Raw genomic sequence first — 25,483 nt, forward strand, 5'->3', positions numbered from 1 at the left:
GAAATATTGGACACTGGAACACTGGGACACTGAGGCACTGAGACACAGAGACACTAGGGCACTGGGACACTGGGACACTGAGACACTGAGACACTGAGACACAGAGACACTAGGACACTGGGACACTGAGACACTGAGACACTGAGACACAGAGACACTAGGACACTGGGGCACTGGGACACTGAGACACAGAGACACTAGGACATTGGGACACTGGGACACTGAGACACAGAGACACTAGACACAAGGACACTGGGACACTGGGACACTGAGACACTGAGACACAGAGACACTAGGACACTGGGACACTGGGACACTGGGACACTGGGACACTGAGACACAGAGACACTAGGACACCGGGGCACTGGGACACTGAGAAACAGAGACACTAGGACACTGGGACACAGGGACACTGAGACACTGAGACACAGAGACACTAGGACACTGGGACACTGGGACACTGAGACACTGAAACACTAGGACACTGGATCACTGAGACACTGAGAGACTGAGGCACAGAGACACTAGGACACTAGGACACTGGGGCACTGGGACACTGAGACACTGAGACACAGAGACACTAGGACACTGGGACACTGGGACACTGAGACACAGAGACACTAGGACACTAGGACACTGGGGCACTGGGACACTGAGACACAGAGAAACTAGGACACTGGGACACTGGGGCACTGGGACACTGAGACACAGACACACTAGGACACTGGGACACTGGGACACTGAGACACTGAGACACAGAGACACCAGGACACTGGGACACTGGGACACTGAGGCACAGAGACACTAGGACACTGGGACACTGGGACACTGGGACACTGAGCCACAGAGACACTAGGACACTGGGACACTGGGACACTGAGACACTGTGACACAGAGACACTAGGACACTGGGTCACTGGGACACTGAGATACAGAGACACTAGGACACTGGGACACTGGGACACTGAGACACTGAGCCACAGAGACACTAGGACACTGGGACACTGGGACACTGAGACACTGAGACACTGAGACACAGAGACACTAGGACACTAGTACACTGGGTCACTGGGACACTGAGACACTGAGACACAGAGACACTGGGACACTGGGACACTGAGACACTGAGACACAGAGACACTAGGACACTGGGACACTGGGACACTGAGACACTGAGACACTAGGACACTGGGACACTGGGACACTTAGACACTGAGACACAGAGACACTAGGACACTGGGACACTGGGACACTGGGACACTGAGACACAGAGACACTAGGACACTGGGGCACTGGGACACTGAGACACAGAGACACTAGGACACTGGGACACTGGGACACTGAGACACTGGGACACAGAGACACTAGGACACTGGGACACTGGGACACTGAGACACAGAGACACTAGGACACTAGGACACTGGGACACTGTGACACTGAGACACTGAGACACAGATACAATAGGACACTGGGACACTGGGACACTGAGACACTGAGACACAGAGACACTAGGACACTGGGACACTGGGACACTGGGACACTGAGACACAGAGACACTGAGACACAGAAACACTAGGACACTGGGAGACTGGGACACTGAGACACAGAGACACTAGGACACTAGGGCACTGGGACACTGGGAAACTGAGACACTGAGACACAGAGACACTAGGACACTGGGACACTGGGACACTAGGACACTGAGACACAGATACAATAGGACACTGGGACACTGGGACACTGAGACACTGAGACACTGAGACACAGAGACACTAGGACACTGGTACACTGGGACACTGAGACACTGAGACACAGATACACTAGGAGACGAGTACACTGGGTCACTGGGACACTGAGACACTGAGACACAGAGACACTGGGACACTGGGACACTGAGACACTGAGACACTGAGACACAGAGACACTAGGACACTGGGAGACTGGGACACTGAGACACAGAGACACTAGGACACTAGGCCACTGGGACACTGGGACACTGAGACACAGAGACACTAGGACACTGGGACATTGGGACACTGAGACACTGGGACACAGAGACACAAGGACACTGGGACACTGGGACACTGAGCCACAGAGACACTAGGACACTAGGACACTGGGACACTGGGACACTGAGACACTGAGCCACAGAGACACTAGGACACTAGGACACTGGGGCACTGGGACACTGAGACACTGAGACACAGAGACATTAGGACACTGGGACACTGGGACACTGAGACACTAGGACACTGGGACACTGGGACACTGAGACACTGAGACACAGAGACACTAGGACACTGGGAGACTGGGACACTGAGACACAGAGACACTAGGACACTAGGACACTGGGACACTGTGACACTGAGACACTGAGACACAGATACACGAGGACACTGGGACACTGGGACACTGAGACACTGAGACACAGAGACACTGAGACACGGAGACACTAGGACACTGGGACACTGGGACACTGAGACACAGATACACTAGGACACTAGGACACTGGGACACTGGGAAGCTGAGACACTGAGCCACAGATACACTAGGACACTGGGACACTGGGACACTGGGACACTGAGACACAGAGACAATAGGACACTGGGACACTGGGACACTGAGACACTGAGGCACTGAGACACAGAGACACTAGGACACTGGAACACTGGGACACTGAGACACTGAGACACAGAGACACTAGGACACTGGGACACTGGGACACTGAGACACTGAGACACAGAGACACTAGTACACTGGGACACTGGGACACTGCGACACAGAGACACTAGGACACTGGGACACTGGGACACTGAGACACTGAGACACAGAGACACTAGGACACTGGGACACTGGGACACTGAGACACTGAGACACAGAGACACTAGGACACTGGGACACTGGGACACTGAGACACTGAGACACAGAGACACTAAGACACTGGGGCACTTGGACACTGGGACACTGAGACACAGAGACACTAGGACACTGGGACACTGGGACACTGAGACACTGAGACACAGAGACACTAGGACACTGGGACACTGGGACACTGAGACACTGAGACACTAGGACACTAGGCCACTGGGACAATGGGACACTGAGACACAGAGACACTAGGACACTAGGACACTGGGACACTGGGACACTGAGACACTGAGACACTAGGACACTGGGACACTGGGACACTGGGACACTGAGACACAGAGACACTGAGACACGGAGACACTAGGACACTGGGACACTGGGACACTGAGACACAGAGACACAAAGACACTAGGACACTGGGACACTGGGACACTGAGACACTGAGACACTGAGAAACAGAGACACTAGGACACTGGGACACTGGGACACTGAGACACTGAGACACAGAGACACTAGGACACTGGGACACTGGGACACTGGGACACTGAGACACAGAAATATTGGACACTGGAACACTGGGACACTGAGGCACTGAGACACAGAGACACTAGGGCACTGGGACACTGGGACACTGAGACACTGAGACACTGAGACACAGAGACACTAGGACACTGGGGCACTGAGACACTGAGACACTGAGACACAGAGACACTAGGACACTGGGGCACTGGGACACTGAGACACAGAGACACTAGGACATTGGGACACTGGGACACTGAGACACAGAGACACTAGACACAAGGACACTGGGACACTGGGACACTGAGACACTGAGACACAGAGACACTAGGACACTGGGACACTGGGACACTGGGACACTGGGACACTGAGACACAGAGACACTAGGACACCGGGGCACTGGGACACTGAGAAACAGAGACACTAGGACACTGGGACACAGGGACACTGAGACACTGAGACACAGAGACACTAGGACACTGGGACACTGGGACACTGAGACACTGAGACACTAGGACACTGGATCACTGAGACACTGAGAGACTGAGGCACAGAGACACTAGGACACTAGGACACTGGGGCACTGGGACACTGAGACACTGAGACACAGAGACACTAGGACACTGGGACACTGGGACACTGAGACACAGAGACACTAGGACACTAGGACACTGGGGCACTGGGACACTGAGACACAGAGAAACTAGGACACTGGGACACTGGGGCACTGGGACACTGAGACACAGACACACTAGGACACTGGGACACTGGGACACTGAGACACTGAGACACAGAGACACAAGGACACTGGGACACTGGGACACTGAGGCACAGAGACACTAGGACACTGGGACACTGGGACACTGGGACACTGAGCCACAGAGACACTAGGACACTGGGACACTGGGACACTGAGACACTGTGACACAGAGACACTAGGACACTGGGTCACTGGGACACTGAGATACAGAGACACTAGGACACTGGGACACTGGGACACTGAGACACTGAGCCACAGTGACACTAGGACACTGGGACACTGGGACACTGAGACACTGAGACACTGAGACACAGAGACACTAGGACACTAGTACACTGGGTCACTGGGACACTGAGACACTGAGACACAGAGACACTGGGACACTGGGACACTGAGACACTGAGACACAGAGACACTAGGACACTGGGACACTGGGACACTGAGACACTGAGACACTAGGACACTGGGACACTTAGACACTGAGACACAGAGACACTAGGACACTGGGACACTGGGACACTGGGACACTGAGACACAGAGACACTAGGAGACTGGGACACTGGGACACTGAGACACAGAGACACTAGGACACTGGGACACTGGGACACTGAGACACTGGGACACAGAGACACTAGGACACTGGGACACTGGGACACTGAGACACAGAGACACTAGGACACTAGGACACTGGGACACTGTGACACTGAGACACTGAGACACAGATACAATAGGACACTGGGACACTGGGACACTGAGACACTGAGACACAGAGACACTAGGACACTGGGACACTGGGACACTGGGACACTGAGACACAGAGACACTGAGACACAGAAACACTAGGACACTGGGACACTGGGACACTGAGACACAGAGACACTAGGACACTAGGGCACTGGGACACTGGGAAACTGAGACACTGAGACACAGAGACATTAGGACACTGGGACACTGGGACACTAGGACACTGAGACACAGATACAATAGGACACTGGGACACTGGGACACTGAGACACTGAGACACTGAGACACAGAGACACTAGGACACTGGTACACTGGGACACTGAGACACTGAGACACAGATACACTAGGAGACGAGTACACTGGGTCACTGGGACACTGAGACACTGAGACACAGAGACACTGGGACACTGGGACACTGAGACACTGAGACACTGAGACACAGAGACACTAGGACACTGGGAGACTGGGACACTGAGACACAGAGACACTAGGACACTAGGCCACTGGGACACTGGGACACTGAGACACAGAGACACTAGGACACTGGGACATTGGGACACTGAGACACTGGGACACAGAGACACAAGGACACTGGGACACTGGGACACTGAGACACAGAGACACTAGGACACTAGGACACTGGGACACTGGGACACTGAGACACTGAGCCACAGAGACACTAGGACACTAGGACACTGGGGCACTGGGACACTGAGACACTGAGACACAGAGACATTAGGACACTGGGACACTGGGACACTGAGACACTAGGACACTGGGACACTGGGACACTGAGACACTGAGACACAGAGACACTAGGACACTGGGAGACTGGGACACTGAGACACAGAGACACTAGGACACTAGGACACTGGGACACTGTGACACTGAGACACTGAGACACAGATACACGAGGACACTGGGACACTGGGACACTGAGACACTGAGACACAGAGACACTGAGACACGGAGACACTAGGACACTGGGACACTGGGACACTGAGACACAGATACACTAGGACACTAGGACACTGGGACACTGGGAAGCTGAGACACTGAGCCACAGATACACTAGGACACTGGGACACTGGGACACTGGGACACTGAGACACAGAGACAATAGGACACTGGGACACTGGGACACTGAGACACTGAGGCACTGAGACACAGAGACACTAGGACACTGGGACACTGGGACACTGAGACACTGAGACACAGAGACACTAGGAGACGAGTACACTGGGTCACTGGGACACTGAGGCACTGAGACACAGAGACACTGGGACACTGGGACACTGAGACACTGAGACACAGAGACACTAGGACACTGGGACACTGGGACACTGAAACACTGAGACACTAGGACACTGGGACACTGGGACACTGAGACACTGAGACACTGAGACACTGAGACACAGAGACACTAGGACACTGGGAGACTGGGACACTGAGACACAGAGACACTAAGACACTAGGCCACTGGGACACTGGGACACTGAGACACAGAGACACTAGGACACTGGGACACTGGGACACTGAGACACTGGGACACAGAGACACTAGGACACTGGGACACTGGGACACTGAGACACAGATACACTAGGACACTAGGACACTGGGACACTGGGACACTGAGACACTGAGACACTAGGACACTGGGACACTGAGACACTGAGACACTGAGACACAGAGACACTAGGACACTGGAACACTGGGACACTGAGACACTGAGACACAGAGACACTAGGACACTAGGACACTGGGGCACTGGGACACTGAGACACTGAGACACAGAGACATTAGGACACTGGGACACTGGGACACTGAGACACTGAGACACAGAGACACTAGTACACTGGGACACTGGGACACTGAGACACAGAGACACTAGGACACTGGGACACTGGGACACTGAGACACTGAGACACAGAGACACTAGGACACTGGGACACTGGGACACTGAGACACTAAGACACAGAGACACTAGGACACTGGAACACTGGGACACTGAGACACTGAGACACAGAGACACTAGGACACTGGGACACTGGGACACTGAGACACTGAGACACAGAGACACTAGTACACTGGGACACTGGGACACTGCGACACAGAGACACTAGGACACTGGGACACTGGGACACTGAGACACTGAGACACAGAGACACTAGGACACTGGGACACTGGGACACTGAGACACTGAGACACAGGGACACTAGGACACTGGGACACTGGGACACTGAGACACTGAGACACAGAGACACTAAGACACTGGGGCACTTGGACACTGGGACACTGAGACACAGAGACACTAGGACACTGGGACACTGGGACACTGAGACACTGAGACACAGAGACACTAGGACACTGGGACACTGGGACACTGAGACACTGAGACACTAGGACACTAGGCCACTGGGACAATGGGACACTGAGACACAGAGACACTAGGACACTAGGACACTGGGACACTGGGACACTGAGACACTGAGACACTAGGACACTGGGACACTGGGACACTGGGACACTGAGACACAGAGACACTGAGACACGGAGACACTAGGACACTGGGACACTGGGACACTGAGACACAGAGACACAAAGACACTAGGACACTGGGACACTGGGACACAGAGACACAGAGACACTGAGACACGGAGACACTAGGACACTGGGACACTGGGACACTGAGACACAGAGACACAAAGACACTAGGACACTGGGACACTGGGACACTGAGACACTGAGACACTGAGACACAGAGACACTAGGACACTGGGACACTGGGACACTGAGACACTGAGACACAGAGACACTAGGACACTGGGACACTGGGACACTGGGACACTGGGACACTGAGACACAGAAATATTGGACACTGGAACACTGGGACACTGAGGCACTGAGACACAGAGACACTAGGACACTGGGACACTGGGACACTGAGACACTGAGACACAGAGACACTAGGGCACTGGGACACTGGGACACTGAGACACTGAGACACAGAGACACTAGGGCACTGGGACACTGGGACACTGAGACACTGAGACACTGAGACACAGAGACACTAGGACACTGGGACACTGGGACACTGAGACACAGAGACACTAGGACACTGGGGCACTGGGACACTGAGACACAGAGACACTAGGACATTGGGACACTGGGACACTGAGACACAGAGACACTAGACACAAGGACACTGGGACACTGGGACACTGAGACACTGAGACACAGAGACACTAGGACACTGGGACACTGGGACACTGGGACACTGGGACACTGAGACACTAGCACACTGGGACACTGGAACACTGAGCCACTGAGACACAGAGACACTAGGACACTGGGACACTGGGACACTGAGACACAGAGACACTAGGACACTAGGACACTAGGAGACTGGGACACTGTGACACAGAGACACTGAGACACTAGGACACTGGGACACTGAGACACTGAGACACTGGGACACTAGGACACTGGGACACTGTGACATTGAGACACTGAGACACTAGGACACTGGGACACTGAGACACTGAGACACTGAGACACAGAGACACTAGGACACTAGGACACTAGGACACTGGGACACTGGGACACCGAGACACTGAGACACAGAGACACTAGGACACGGGGACACTGGGACACTGAGACACTGAGACACAGATACACTAGGACACTGGGACACTGGGACACTGAGACACACAGACACTAGGACACTAGGACACTGGGACACTGTGACACTGAGACACTGAGACACAGAGACACAGAGACACTAGGACACTAGGACACTGTGACACTGAGACACTGAGACACTGAGACACTAGGACACTGGGACACTGGGACACTGAGGCACTGAGACACAGAGACACTAGGACACTGGGACACTGGGACACTGAGACACTAGGACACTGGGACACTGAAACACTGAGACACAGAGACACAGAGACACTAGGACACTGGGACACTGGGACACTGAGACACAGAGACACTAGAACACTGGGACACTGAGACACTGAGACACTGAGACACTGAGACACGAGGACACTAGGACACTGGGACACTGGGACACAGATACACTAGGACACTGGGACACTGGGACACTGGGACACTGAGACACAGAGACACTAGGACACTGGGACACTGGGACACTGGGACACTGAGACACAGAGACACTAGGACACTGGGACACTGGGACACTGGGACACTGAGACACAGAGGCACGAGGACACTGGGACACTGGGACACTGAGCCACTGAGACACAGAGACACTAGGACACTGGGACACTGGGACACTGTGACACTGAGACACTAGGACACTAGGACACTGGGACACTGGGACACTGAGACACTGAGGCACAGAGACACTAGGACACTTGTACACTGGGACACTGGGACACTGAGACACAGAGACACAGAGACACTAGGACACTGGGACACTGGGACACTGAGACACAGAGACACTAGGACACTAGGACACTGGGACACTGTGACACTGAGACACTGAGACACTAGGACACTGGGACACTGAGACACTTAGACACTGAGACACTGGGACACTAGGACACTGGGACACTGTGACACTGAGACACTGAGACACTAGGACACTGGGACACTGAGGCACTGAGACACTGAGACACAGAGACACTAGGACACTAGGACACTAGGATACTGGGACACTGGGACACTGGGACACTGAGACACAGAGACACTAGGACACTGGGACACTGGGACACTGAGACACTGAGACACAGATAAACTAGGACACTGGGACACTGGGACACTGAGACACAGAGACACTAGGACACTAGGACACTGGGACACTGTGACACTGAGACACTGAGACACAGAGACACAGAGACACTAGGACACTAGGACACTGGGACACTGTGACACTGAGACACTGAGACACAGAGACAATAGGACACTGGGACACTGGGACACTGAGACACAGAGACACTAGGACACTGGGACACTGGGACACTGAGACACTGAGACACAGAGACACTAGGACACTGGGACACTGGGACACTGAGACACTGAGACACTAGGACACTGGGACACTGAGACACAGACACTGAGACACAGAGACACTAGGACACTAGGACACTGGGACACTGGGACACTGGGACACTGAGACACTAGCACACTGGGACACTGGAACACTGAGACACTGAGACACAGAGACACTAGGACACTGGGACACTGGGACACTGAGACACAGAGACACTAGGACACTAGGACACTAGGACACTGGGACACTGTGACACTGAGACACTGAGACACTAGGACACTGGGACACTGAGACACTGAGACACTGGGACACTAGGACACTGGGACACTGTGACATTGAGACACTGAGACACTAGGACACTGGGACACTGAGACACTGAGACACTGAGACACAGAGACACTAGGACACTAGGACACTAGGACACTGGGACACTGGGACACTGGGACACTGAGACACAGAGACACTAGGACACGGGGACACTGGGACACTGAGACACTGAGACACAGATACACTAGGACACTGGGACACTGGGACACTGAGACACAGAGACACTAGGACACTAGGACACTGGGACACTGTGACACTGAGACACTGAGACACAGAGACACAGAGACACTAGGACACTAGGACACTGTGACACTGAGACACTGAGACACTGAGACACTAGGACACTGGGACACTGGGACACTGAGGCACTGAGACACAGAGACACTAGGACACTGGGACACTGGGACACTGAGACACTAGGACACTGGGACACTGAAACACTGAGACACAGAGACACAGAGACACTAGGACACTGGGACACTGGGACACTGAGACACAGAGACACTAGAACACTGGGACACTGGGACACTGGGACACTGAGACACAGAGACACTAGGACACTGGGACACTGGGACACTGAGACACTGAGACACAGAGACACTTGGACACTGGGACACTGAGACACTGAGACACTGAGACACAGATACACTAGGACACTGGGACACTGGGACACTGAGACACTGAGACAGTAGGACACTGGGACACTGGGACACTGGGACACTGAGACACAGAGACACTAGGACACTAGGACACTGAGACACTGTGACACTGAGACACTGAGACACAGAGACACAGCGACACTAGGACACTGGGACACTGGGACACTGAGACACTGAGACACAGAGACACTAGGACACTGGGACACTGGGACACTGAGACACTGAGACACGTGGACACTGCGACACTGGGGCACTGAGACACTGAGACACAGAGACACTAGGACACTTGGAAACTGGGACACTGAGACACAGAGACACTAGGACACTGGGACACTGGGACACTGAGACACTAGGACACTGGGACACTGAAACACTGAGACACAGAGACACAGAGACACTAGGACACTGGGACACTGGGACACTGAGACACAGAGACACTAGAACACTGGGACACTGGGACACTGGGACACTGAGACACAGAGACACTAGGACACTGGGACACTGGGACACTGAGACACAGAGACACTTGGACACTGGGACACTGAGACACTGAGACACTGAGACACAGATACACTAGGACACTGGGACACTGGGACACTGAGACACTGAGACAGTAGGACACTGGGACACTGGGACACTGGGACACTGAGACACAGAGACACTAGGACACTAGGACACTGAGACACTGTGACACTGAGACACTGAGACACAGAGACACAGCGACACTAGGACACTGGGACACTGGGACACTGAGACACTGAGACACAGAGACACTAGGACACTGGGACACTGGGACACTGAGACACTGAGACACGTGGACACTGCGACACTGGGGCACTGAGACACTGAGACACAGAGACACTAGGACACTTGGAAACTGGGACACTGAGACACAGAGCCACTAGGACACAAGGACACTGGGACACTGTGACACTGAGACACTGAGACACAGAGACACTAGGACACGAGGACACTGGGACACTGTGACACTGAGACACTGAGACACAGAGACACTAGGACACTGGGACACTGGGACACTGAGACACTGAGACACAGAGACACTAGGACACTGGGACACTGGGACACTGAGACACTGAGACACAGAGACACTTGGACACTGGGACACTGAGACACTGAGACACTGAGACACAGATACACTAGGACACTGGGACACTGGGACACTGAGACACTGAGACAGTAGGACACTGGGACACTGGGACACTGGGACACTGAGACACAGAGACACTAGGACACTAGGACACTGAGACACTGTGACACTGAGACACTGAGACACAGAGACACAGCGACACTAGGACACTGGGACACTGGGACACTGAGACACTGAGACACAGAGACACTAGGATACTGGGACACTGGGACACTGAGACACTGAGACACGTGGACACTGCGACACTGGGGCACTGAGACACTGAGACACAGAGACACTAGGACACTTGGAAACTGGGACACTGAGACACAGAGCCACTAGGACACAAGGACACTGGGACACTGTGACACTGAGACACTGAGACACAGAGACACTAGGACACGAGGACACTGGGACACTGTGACACTGAGACACTGAGACACAGAGACACTAGGACACTGGGACACTGGGACACTGAGACACTGAGACACAGAGACACTAGGACACTGGGACACTGGGACACTGAGACACTGAGACACGAGGACACTGGGACACTGAGACACTGAGGCACTGTGACACAGAGACACTAGGACACTAGGACACTGGGACACTGGGAGACTGAGACACAGAGACACTAGGACACTGGAACACTGGGACACTGGGACACTGAGGCACAGAGACACTAGGATACTGGGACACTGAGACACTGAGACACAGAGACACTTGGACACTGGGACACGGAGACAATGAGACACTGAGACACAGAGACACTAGGACACTGGGACACTGGGACACTGAGACACTGAGACATTAGGACACTGGGACACTGGGACACTGGGACACTGAGACACAGAGACACTAGGACACTGGGACACTGGGACACTGAGACACTGAGACACTTGGACACTGGGACACTGAGACACAGAGACACTAGGACACTAGGACACTGGGACACTGGGACACTGAGACACAGAGGCACTAGGACACTGGGACACTGGGACACTGGGACACTGAGACACAGATACACTAGGACACTGGGACACTGGGACACTGAGACACTGAGACACTAGGACACTAGGACACTGGGACACAGGGACACTGAGACACAGAGACACTAGGACACTGGGACACTGGGACACTGAGACACTGAGACACAGAGACACTAGGACACTGGGACACTGGGACACTGAGACACTGAGACACTAGGACACTGAGACACAGAGACACTAGGACACTAGGACACTGGGACACTGGGACATTGGGACACTGAGACACAGAGACACTAGGACACTGGGACACTGGGACACTGAGACACAGAGACACTAGGACACTGGGACACTGGGACACTGAGACACTGAGACACAGAGACACTAGGACACAAGGACACTGGGACACTGTGACACTGAGACACTGAGACACTAGGACACTGGGACACTGTGACACTGAGACACTGAGACACTAGGACACTGGGACACTGAGACACTGAGACACAGATACACTAGGACACTGGGACACTGGGACACTGAGACACTGAGACCGTAGGACACTGGGACACTGGGACACTGGGACACTGAGACACAGAGACACTAGGACACTAGGACACTGAGACACTGTGACACTGAGACACTGAGACACAGAGACACAGCGACACTAGGACACTGGGGCACTGTGACACTGAGACACTGAGACACAGATACACTAGGACACTGGGACACTGGGACACTGAGACACTGAGACACGAGGACACTGCGACACTGGGGCACTGAGACACTGAGACACAGAGACACTAGGACACTTGGAAACTGGGACACTGAGACACAGAGCCACTAGGACACTAGGACACTGGGACACTGTGACACTGAGACACTGAGACACAGAGACACTAGGACACTAGGACACTGGGACACTGTGACACTGAGACACTGAGACACAGAGACACTAGGACACTGGGACACTGGGACACTGAGACACAGAGACACTAGGACACTGGGACACTGGGACACTGAGACACTGAGACACTAGGACACTGGGACACTGAGACACTGAGGCACTGTGACACAGAGACACTAGGACACTAGGACACTGGGACACTGGGAGACTGAGACACAGAGACACTAGGACACTGGAACACTGGGACACTGGGACACTGAGGCACAGAGACACTAGGATACTGGGACACTGAGACACTGAGACACAGAGACACTTGGACACTGGGACACGGAGACACTGAGACACTGAGACACAGAGACACTAGGACACTGGGACACTGGGACACTGAGACACTGAGACATTAGGACACTGGGACACTGGGACACTGGGACACTGAGACACAGAGACACTAGGACACTGGGACACTGGGACACTGAGACACTGAGACACTTGGACACTGGGACACTGAGACACAGAGACACTAGGACACTAGGACACTGGGACACTGGGACACTGAGACACAGAGGCACTAGGACACTGGGACACTGGGACACTGGGACACTGAGACACAGATACACTAGGACACTGGGACACTGGGACACTGAGACACTGAGACACTAGGACAATAGGACACTGGGACACAGGGACACTGAGACACAGAGACACTAGGACACTGGGACACTGGGACACTGAGACACAGAGACACAGAGACACTAGGACACTGGGACACTGGGACACTGAGACACTGAGACACTAGGACACTGGGACACTGAGACACAGAGACACTAGGACACTAGGACACTGGGACACTGGGACATTGGGACACTGAGACACAGAGACACTAGGACACTGGGACACTGGGACACTGAGACACAGAGACACTAGGACACTGGGACACTGGGACACTGAGACACAGAGACACTAGGACACAAGGACACTGGGACACTGTGACACTGAGACACTGAGACACTAGGACACTGGGACACTGAGACACTGAGACACTGAGACACTGGGACACTAGGACACTGGGACACTGTGACACTGAGACACTGAGACACTAGGACACTGGGACACTGCGACACTGAGACACTGAGCCACAGAGACACTAGGACACTAGGACACTAGGACACTGGGACACTGGGACACTGGGACACTGAGACACAGAGACACTAGGACACTGGGACACTGGGACACTGAGACACTGAGACACAGATACACTAGGACACTGGGACACTGGGACACTGAGACACAGAGACACTAGGACACTGGGACACTGTGACACTGAGACACTGAGACACTGAGACACTAGGACACTGGGACACTGAGACACTGAGACACTGAGACACTGGGACACTAGGACACTGGGACACTGTGACACTGAGACACTGAGACACTAGGACACTGGGACACTGCGACACTGAGACACTGAGCCACAGAGACACTAGGACACTAGGACACTAGGACACTGGGACACTGGGACACTGGGACACTGAGACACAGAGACACTAGGACACTGGGACACTGGGACACTGAGACACTGAGACACAGATACACTAGGACACTGGGACACTGGGACACTGAGACACAGAGACACTAGGACACTGGGACACTGTGACACTGAGACACTGAGACACAGAGACACAGAGACACTAGGACACTATGACACTGGGACACTGTGACACTGAGACACTGAGACACAGAGACACTAGGACACTGGGACACTGGGACACTGAGGCACTGAGGCACTGAGACACAGAGACACTAGGACACTGGGACACTGGGACACTATGACACTGGGACACTGTGACACTGATACACTGAGACACAGAGACACTAGGACACTGGGACACTGGGACACTGAGGCACTGAGGCACTGAGACACAGAGACACTAGGACACTGGGACACTGGGACCCTGAGACACTGAGACACTAGGACACTGGGACACTGAGACACTGAGACACTGAGACACAGAGACACTAGGACACTGGGACACTGGGACACTGAGACACAGAGACACTAGGACACTAGGACACTGGGACACTGGGACACTGAGACACAGAGACACTAGGACACTGGGACACTGGGACACTGAGACACTGAGACACAGATACACTAGGACACTGGGACACTGGGACACTGGGACACTGAGACACAGATACACTAGGACACTGGGACACTGGGACACTGAGACACTGAGACACAGAGACACTAGGACACTGGGACACTGGGACACTGGGACACTGAGACACAGAGACACTAGGACACTGGGACACTGGGACACTGAGACACTGAGACACAGAGACACAGAGACACTAGGACACTAGGACACTGGGACACTGGGACACTGAGACAGTAGGACATTGGGACACTGGGACACTGAGACACTGAGGCACAGAGACACTAGGACACTGGGACACTGGGACACTGAGACACTGAGACACAGAGACACTAGGACACTGGGACATTGGGACACTGAGACACTGAGACACTAGGACACTGGGACACTGAGACACTGAGACACTGAGACACAGAGACACTAGGACACTAGGACACTGGGACACTGGGACACTGAGACACAGAGACACTAGGACACTAGGACACTGGGACACTGGGACACTGAGACACAGAGACACTAGGACACTGGGACACTGGGACACTGAGACACTGAGACACAGATACACTAGGACACTGGGACACTGGGACACTGGGACACTGAGACACAGATACACTAGGACACTGGGACACTGGGACACTGAGACACTGAGACACAGAGACACTAGGACACTGGGACACTGGGACACTGGGACACTGAGACACAGAGACACTAGGACACTGGGACACTGGGACACTGAGACACTGAGACACAGAGACACAGAGACACTAGGACACTAGGACACTGGGACACTGGGACACTGAGACAGTAGGACATTGGGACACTGGGACACTGAGACACTGAGGCACAGAGACACTAGGACACTGGGACACTGGGACACTGAGACACTGAGACACAGAGACACTAGGACACTGGGACATTGGGACACTGAGACACTGAGACACTAGGACACTGGGACACTGAGACACTGAGACACAGAGACACAGAGACACTAGGACACTAGGACACTGGGACACTGGGACACTGAGACACAGATACACAAGGACACTGGGACACTGGGACACTGGGACACTGAGACACAGAGACACTAGGACACTGGGACACTGGGACACTGAGACACAGAGACACTAGGACACTGGGACACTGGGACACTGGGACACTGAGACACAGAGACACTAGGACACTGGGACACTGAGACACTGAGACACAGAGACACTAGGACACTGGGACACTGGGACACTGGGACACTGAGACACAGATACACTAGGACACTGGGACACTGGGACACTGAGACACTGAGACACTGAGACACAGAGACACTAGGACACTAGGACACTGGGACACTGTGACACTGAGACACTGAGACACAGAGACACTAGGACACAAGGACACTGGGACACTGTGACACTGAGACACTGAGACACTAGGACACTGGGACACTGAGACACTGAGACACTGAGACACTAGGACACTGGGACACTGGGACACTGGGACACTGAGACACAGATACACTAGGACACTGGGACACTGGGACACTGAGACACTGAGACACTGAGACACAGAGACACTAGGACACTAGGACACTGGGACACTGTGACACTGAGACACTGAGACACAGAGACACTAGGACACAAGGACACTGGGACACTGTGACACTGAGACACTGAGACACTAGGACACTGGGACACTGAGACACTGAGACACTGAGACACAGATACACTAGGACACTGGGACACTGGGACACTGATGACTGAGACCGTAGGACACTGGGACACTGGGACACTGGGACACTGAGACACAGAGACACTAGGACACTAGGACACTGAGACACTGTGACACTGAGACACTGAGACACAGAGACACAGCGACACTAGGACACTGGGACACTGTGACACTGAGACACTGAGACACAGATACACTAGGACACTGGGACACTGGGACACTGAGACACTGAGACACGAGGACACTGCGACACTGGGGCACTGAGACACTGAGACACAGAGACACTAGGACACTTGGAAACTGGGACACTGAGACACAGAGCCACTAGGACACTAGGACACTGGGACACTGTGACACTGAGACACTGAGACACAGAGACACTAGGACACTAGGACACTGGGACACTGTGACACTGAGACACTGAGACACAGAGACACTAGGACACTGGGACACTGGGACACTGAGACACAGAGACACTAGGACACTGGGACACTGGGACACTGAGACACTGAGACACTAGGACACTGGGACACTGAGACACTGAGGCACTGTGACACAGAGACACTAGGACACTAGGACACTGGGACACTGGGAGACTGAGACACAGAGACACTAGGACACTGGAACACTGGGACACTGGGACACTGAGGCACAGAGACACTAGGATACTGGGACACTGAGACACTGAGACACAGAGACACTTGGACACTGGGACACGGAGACACTGAGACACTGAGACTCAGAGACACTAGGACACTGGGACACTGGGACACTGAGACACTGAGACATTAGGACACTGGGACACTGGGACACTGGGACACTGAGACACAGAGACACTAGGACACTGGGACACTGGGACACTGTGACACTGAGACACTGAGACACAGAGACACAGAGACACTAGGACACTATGACACTGGGACACTGTGACACTGAGACACTGAGACACAGAGACACTAGGACACTGGGACACTGGGACACTGAGGCACTGAGGCACTGAGACACAGAGACACTAGGACACTGGGACACTGGGACACTATGACACTGGGACACTGTGACACTGATACACTGAGACACAGAGACACTAGGACACTGGGACACTGGGACACTGAGGCACTGAGGCACTGAGACACAGAGACACTAGGACACTGGGACACTGGGACCCTGAGACACTGAGACACTAGGACACTGGGACACTGAGACACTGAGACACTGAGACACAGAGACACTAGGACACTGGGACACTGGGACACTGAGACACAGAGACACTAGGACACTAGGACACTGGGACACTGGGACACTGAGACACAGAGACACTAGGACACTGGGACACTGGGACACTGAGACACTGAGACACAGATACACTAGGACACTGGGACACTGGGACACTGGGACACTGAGACACAGAGACACTAGGACACTGGGACACTGGGACACTGAGACACTGAGACACTAGGACACTAGGACACTGGGACACTGGGACACTGAGACACTGAGACACAGATACACTAGGACACTGGGACACTGGGACACTGGGACACTGAGACACAGATACACTAGGACACTGGGACACTGGGACACTGAGACACTGAGACACAGAGACACTAGGACACTGGGACACTGGGACACTGGGACACTGAGACACAGAGACACTAGGACACTGGGACACTGGGACACTGAGACACTGAGACACAGAGACACAGAGACACTAGGACACTAGGACACTGGGACACTGGGACACTGAGACAGTAGGACATTGGGACACTGGGACACTGAGACACTGAGGCACAGAGACACTAGGACACTGGGACACTGGGACACTGAGACACTGAGACACAGAGACACTAGGACACTGGGACATTGGGACACTGAGACACTGAGACACTAGGACACTGGGACACTGAGACACTGAGACACTGAGACACAGAGACACTAGGACACTAGGACACTGGGACACTGGGACACTGAGACACAGATACACAAGGACACTGGGACACTGGGACACTGGGACACTGAGACACAGAGACACTAGGACACTGGGACACTGGGACACTGAGACACAGAGACACTAGGACACTGGGACACTGGGACACTGGGACACTGAGACACAGAGACACTAGGACACTGGGACACTGAGACACTGAGACACAGAGACACTAGGACACTGGGACACTGGGACACTGGGACACTGAGACACAGATACACTAGGACACTGGGACACTGGGACACTGAGACACTGAGACACTGAGACACAGAGACACTAGGACACTAGGACACTGGGACACTGTGACACTGAGACACTGAGACACAGAGACACTAGGACACAAGGACACTGGGACACTGTGACACTGAGACACTGAGACACTAGGACACTGGGACACTGAGACACTGAGACACTGAGACACTAGGACACTGGGACACTGGGACACTGGGACACTGAGACACAGATACACTAGGACACTGGGACACTGGGACACTGAGACACTGAGACACTGAGACACAGAGACACTAGGACACTAGGACACTAGGACACTGGGACACTGTGACACTGAGACACTGAGACACAGAGACACTAGGACACAAGGACACTGGGACACTGAGACACTGAGACACAGAGACACAGAGACACTAGGACACTATGACACTGGGACACTGTGACACTGAGACACTGAGACACAGAGACACTAGGACACTGGGACACTGGGACACTGAGGCACTGAGGCACTGAGACACAGAGACACTAGGACACTGGGACACTGGGACACTATGACACTGGGACACTGTGACACTGATACACTGAGACACAGAGACACTAGGACACTGGGACACTGGGACACTGAGGCACTGAGGCACTGAGACACAGAGACACTAGGACACTGGGACACTGGGACCCTGAGACACTGAGACACTAGGACACTGGGACACTGAGACACTGAGACACTGAGACACAGAGACACTAGGACACTGGGACACTGGGACACTGAGACACAGAGACACTAGGACACTAGGACACTGGGACACTGGGACACTGAGACACAGAGACACTAGGACACTGGGACACTGGGACACTGAGACACTGAGACACAGATACACTAGGACACTGGGACACTGGGACACTGGGACACTGAGACACAGAGACACTAGGACACTGGGACACTGGGACACTGAGACACTGAGACACTAGGACACCAGGACACTGGGACACTGGGACACTGAGACACTGAGACACAGATACACTAGGACACTGGGACACTGGGACACTGGGACACTGAGACACAGATACACTAGGACACTGGGACACTGGGACACTGAGACACTGAGACACAGAGACACTAGGACACTGGGACACTGGGACACTGGGACACTGAGACACAGAGACACTAGGACACTGGGACACTGGGACACTGAGACACTGAGACACAGAGACACAGAGACACTAGGACACTAGGACACTGGGACACTGGGACACTGAGACAGTAGGACATTGGGACACTGGGACACTGAGACACTGAGGCACAGAGACACTAGGACACTGGGACACTGGGACACTGAGACACTGAGACACAGAGACACTAGGACACTGGGACATTGGGACACTGAGACACTGAGACACTAGGACACTGGGACACTGAGACACTGAGACACTGAGACACAGAGACACTAGGACACTAGGACACTGGGACACTGGGACACTGAGACACAGATACACAAGGACACTGGGACACTGGGACACTGGGACACTGAGACACAGAGACACTAGGACACTGGGACACTGGGACACTGAGACACAGAGACACTAGGACACTGGGACACTGGGACACTGGGACACTGAGACACAGAGACACTAGGACACTGGGACACTGAGACACTGAGACACAGAGACACTAGGACACTGGGACACTGGGACACTGGGACACTGAGACACAGATACACTAGGACACTGGGACACTGGGACACTGAGACACTGAGACACAGAGACACAGAGACACTAGGACACTAGGACACTGGGACACTGTGACACTGAGACACTGAGACACAGAGACACTAGGACACAAGGACACTGGGACACTGTGACACTGAGACACTGAGACACTAGGACACTGGGACACTGAGACACTGAGACACTGAGACACAGATACACTAGGACACTGGGACACTGGGACACTGAGACACTGAGACCGTAGGACACTGGGACACTGGGACACTGGGACACTGAGACACAGAGACACTAGGACACTAGGACACTGAGACACTGTGACACTGAGACACTGAGACACAGAGACACAGCGACACTAGGACACTGGGACACTGTGACACTGAGACACTGAGACACAGATACACTAGGACACTGGGACACTGGGACACTGAGACACTGAGACACGAGGACACTGCGACACTGGGGCACTGAGACACTGAGACACAGAGACACTAGGACACTTGGAAACTGGGACACTGAGACACAGAGCCACTAGGACACTAGGACACTGGGACACTGTGACACTGAGACACTGAGACACAGAGACACTAGGACACAAGGACACTGGGACACTGAGACACTGAGACACAGAGACACAGAGACACTAGGACACTATGACACTGGGACACTGTGACACTGAGACACTGAGACACAGAGACACTAGGACACTGGGACACTGGGACACTGAGGCACTGAGGCACTGAGACACAGAGACACTAGGACACTGGGACACTGGGACACTATGACACTGGGACACTGTGACACTGATACACTGAGACACAGAGACACTAGGACACTGGGACACTGGGACACTGGGACACTGAGACACAGATACACTAGGACACTGGGACACTGGGACACTGAGACACTGAGACACAGAGACACTAGGACACTGGGACACTGGGACACTGGGACACTGAGACACTGAGACACAGAGACACTAGGACACAAGGACACTGGGACACTGAGACACTGAGACACAGAGACACAGAGACACTAGGACACTATGACACTGGGACACTGTGACACTGAGACACTGAGACACAGAGACACTAGGACACTGGGACACTGGGACACTGAGGCACTGAGGCACTGAGACACAGAGACACTAGGACACTGGGACACTGGGACACTATGACACTGGGACACTGTGACACTGATACACTGAGACACAGAGACACTAGGACACTGGGACACTGGGACACTGAGGCACTGAGGCACTGAGACACAGAGACACTAGGACACTGGGACACTGGGACCCTGAGACACTGAGACACTAGGACACTGGGACACTGAGACACTGAGACACTGAGACACAGAGACACTAGGACACTGGGACACTGGGACACTGAGACACAGAGACACTAGGACACTAGGACACTGGGACACTGGGACACTGAGACACAGAGACACTAGGACACTGGGACACTGGGACACTGAGACACTGAGACACAGATACACTAGGACACTGGGACACTGGGACACTGGGACACTGAGACACAGAGACACTAGGACACTGGGACACTGGGACACTGAGACACTGAGACACTAGGACACTAGGACACTGGGACACTGGGACACTGAGACACTGAGACACAGATACACTAGGACACTGGGACACTGGGACACTGGGACACTGAGACACAGATACACTAGGACACTGGGACACTGGGACACTGAGACACTGAGACACAGAGACACTAGGACACTGGGACACTGGGACACTGGGACACTGAGACACAGAGACACTAGGACACTGGGACACTGGGACACTGAGACACTGAGACACAGAGACACAGAGACACTAGGACACTAGGACACTGGGACACTGGGACACTGAGACAGTAGGACATTGGGACACTGGGACACTGAGACACTGAGGCACAGAGACACTAGGACACTGGGACACTGGGACACTGAGACACTGAGACACAGAGACACTAGGACACTGGGACATTGGGACACTGAGACACTGAGACACTAGGACACTGGGACACTGAGACACTGAGACACTGAGACACAGAGACACTAGGACACTAGGACACTGGGACACTGGGACACTGAGACACAGATACACAAGGACACTGGGACACTGGGACACTGGGACACTGAGACACAGAGACACTAGGACACTGGGACACTGGGACACTGAGACACAGAGACACTAGGACACTGGGACACTGGGACACTGGGACACTGAGACACAGAGACACTAGGACACTGGGACACTGAGACACTGAGACACAGAGACACTAGGACACTGGGACACTGGGACACTGGGACACTGAGACACAGATACACTAGGACACTGGGACACTGGGACACTGAGACACTGAGACACTGAGACACAGAGACACTAGGACACTAGGACACTGGGACACTGTGACACTGAGACACTGAGACACAGAGACACTAGGACACAAGGACACTGGGACACTGTGACACTGAGACACTGAGACACTAGGACACTGGGACACTGAGACACTGAGACACTGAGACACAGATACACTAGGACACTGGGACACTGGGACACTGAGACACTGAGACCGTAGGACACTGGGACACTGGGACACTGGGACACTGAGACACAGAGACACTAGGACACTAGGACACTGAGACACTGTGACACTGAGACACTGAGACACAGAGACACAGCGACACTAGGACACTGGGACACTGTGACACTGAGACACTGAGACACAGATACACTAGGACACTGGGACACTGGGACACTGAGACACTGAGACACGAGGACACTGCGACACTGGGGCACTGAGACACTGAGACACAGAGACACTAGGACACTTGGAAACTGGGACACTGAGACACAGAGCCACTAGGACACTAGGACACTGGGACACTGTGACACTGAGACACTGAGACACAGAGACACTAGGACACTAGGACACTGGGACACTGTGACACTGAGACACTGAGACACAGAGACACTAGGACACTGGGACACTGGGACACTGAGACACAGAGACACTAGGACACTGGGACACTGGGACACTGAGACACTGAGACACTAGGACACTGGGACACTGAGACACTGAGGCACTGTGACACAGAGACACTAGGACACTAGGACACTGGGACACTGGGAGACTGAGACACAGAGACACTAGGACACTGGAACACTGGGACACTGGGACACTGAGGCACAGAGACACTAGGATACTGGGACACTGAGACACTGAGACACAGAGACACTTGGACACTGGGACACGGAGACACTGAGACACTGAGACACAGAGACACTAGGACACTGGGACACTGGGACACTGAGACACTGAGACATTAGGACACTGGGACACTGGGACACTGGGACACTGAGACACAGAGACACTAGGACACTGGGACACTGGGACACTGAGACACTGAGACACTTGGACACTGGGACACTGAGACACAGAGACACTAGGACACTAGGACACTGGGACACTGGGACACTGAGACACAGAGGCACTAGGACACTGGGACACTGGGACACTGGGACACTGAGACACAGATACACTAGGACACTGGGACACTGGGACACTGAGACACTGAGACACTAGGACACTAGGACACTGGGACACAGGGACACTGAGACACAGAGACACTAGGACACTGGGACACTGGGACACTGAGACACAGAGACACAGAGACACTAGGACACTGGGACACTGGGACACTGAGACACTGAGACACTAGGA

Source organism: Pristiophorus japonicus, chromosome 3, assembly GCF_044704955.1.
Source record: "Pristiophorus japonicus isolate sPriJap1 chromosome 3, sPriJap1.hap1, whole genome shotgun sequence".
Lineage (NCBI taxonomy): Eukaryota > Metazoa > Chordata > Chondrichthyes > Pristiophoridae > Pristiophorus > Pristiophorus japonicus.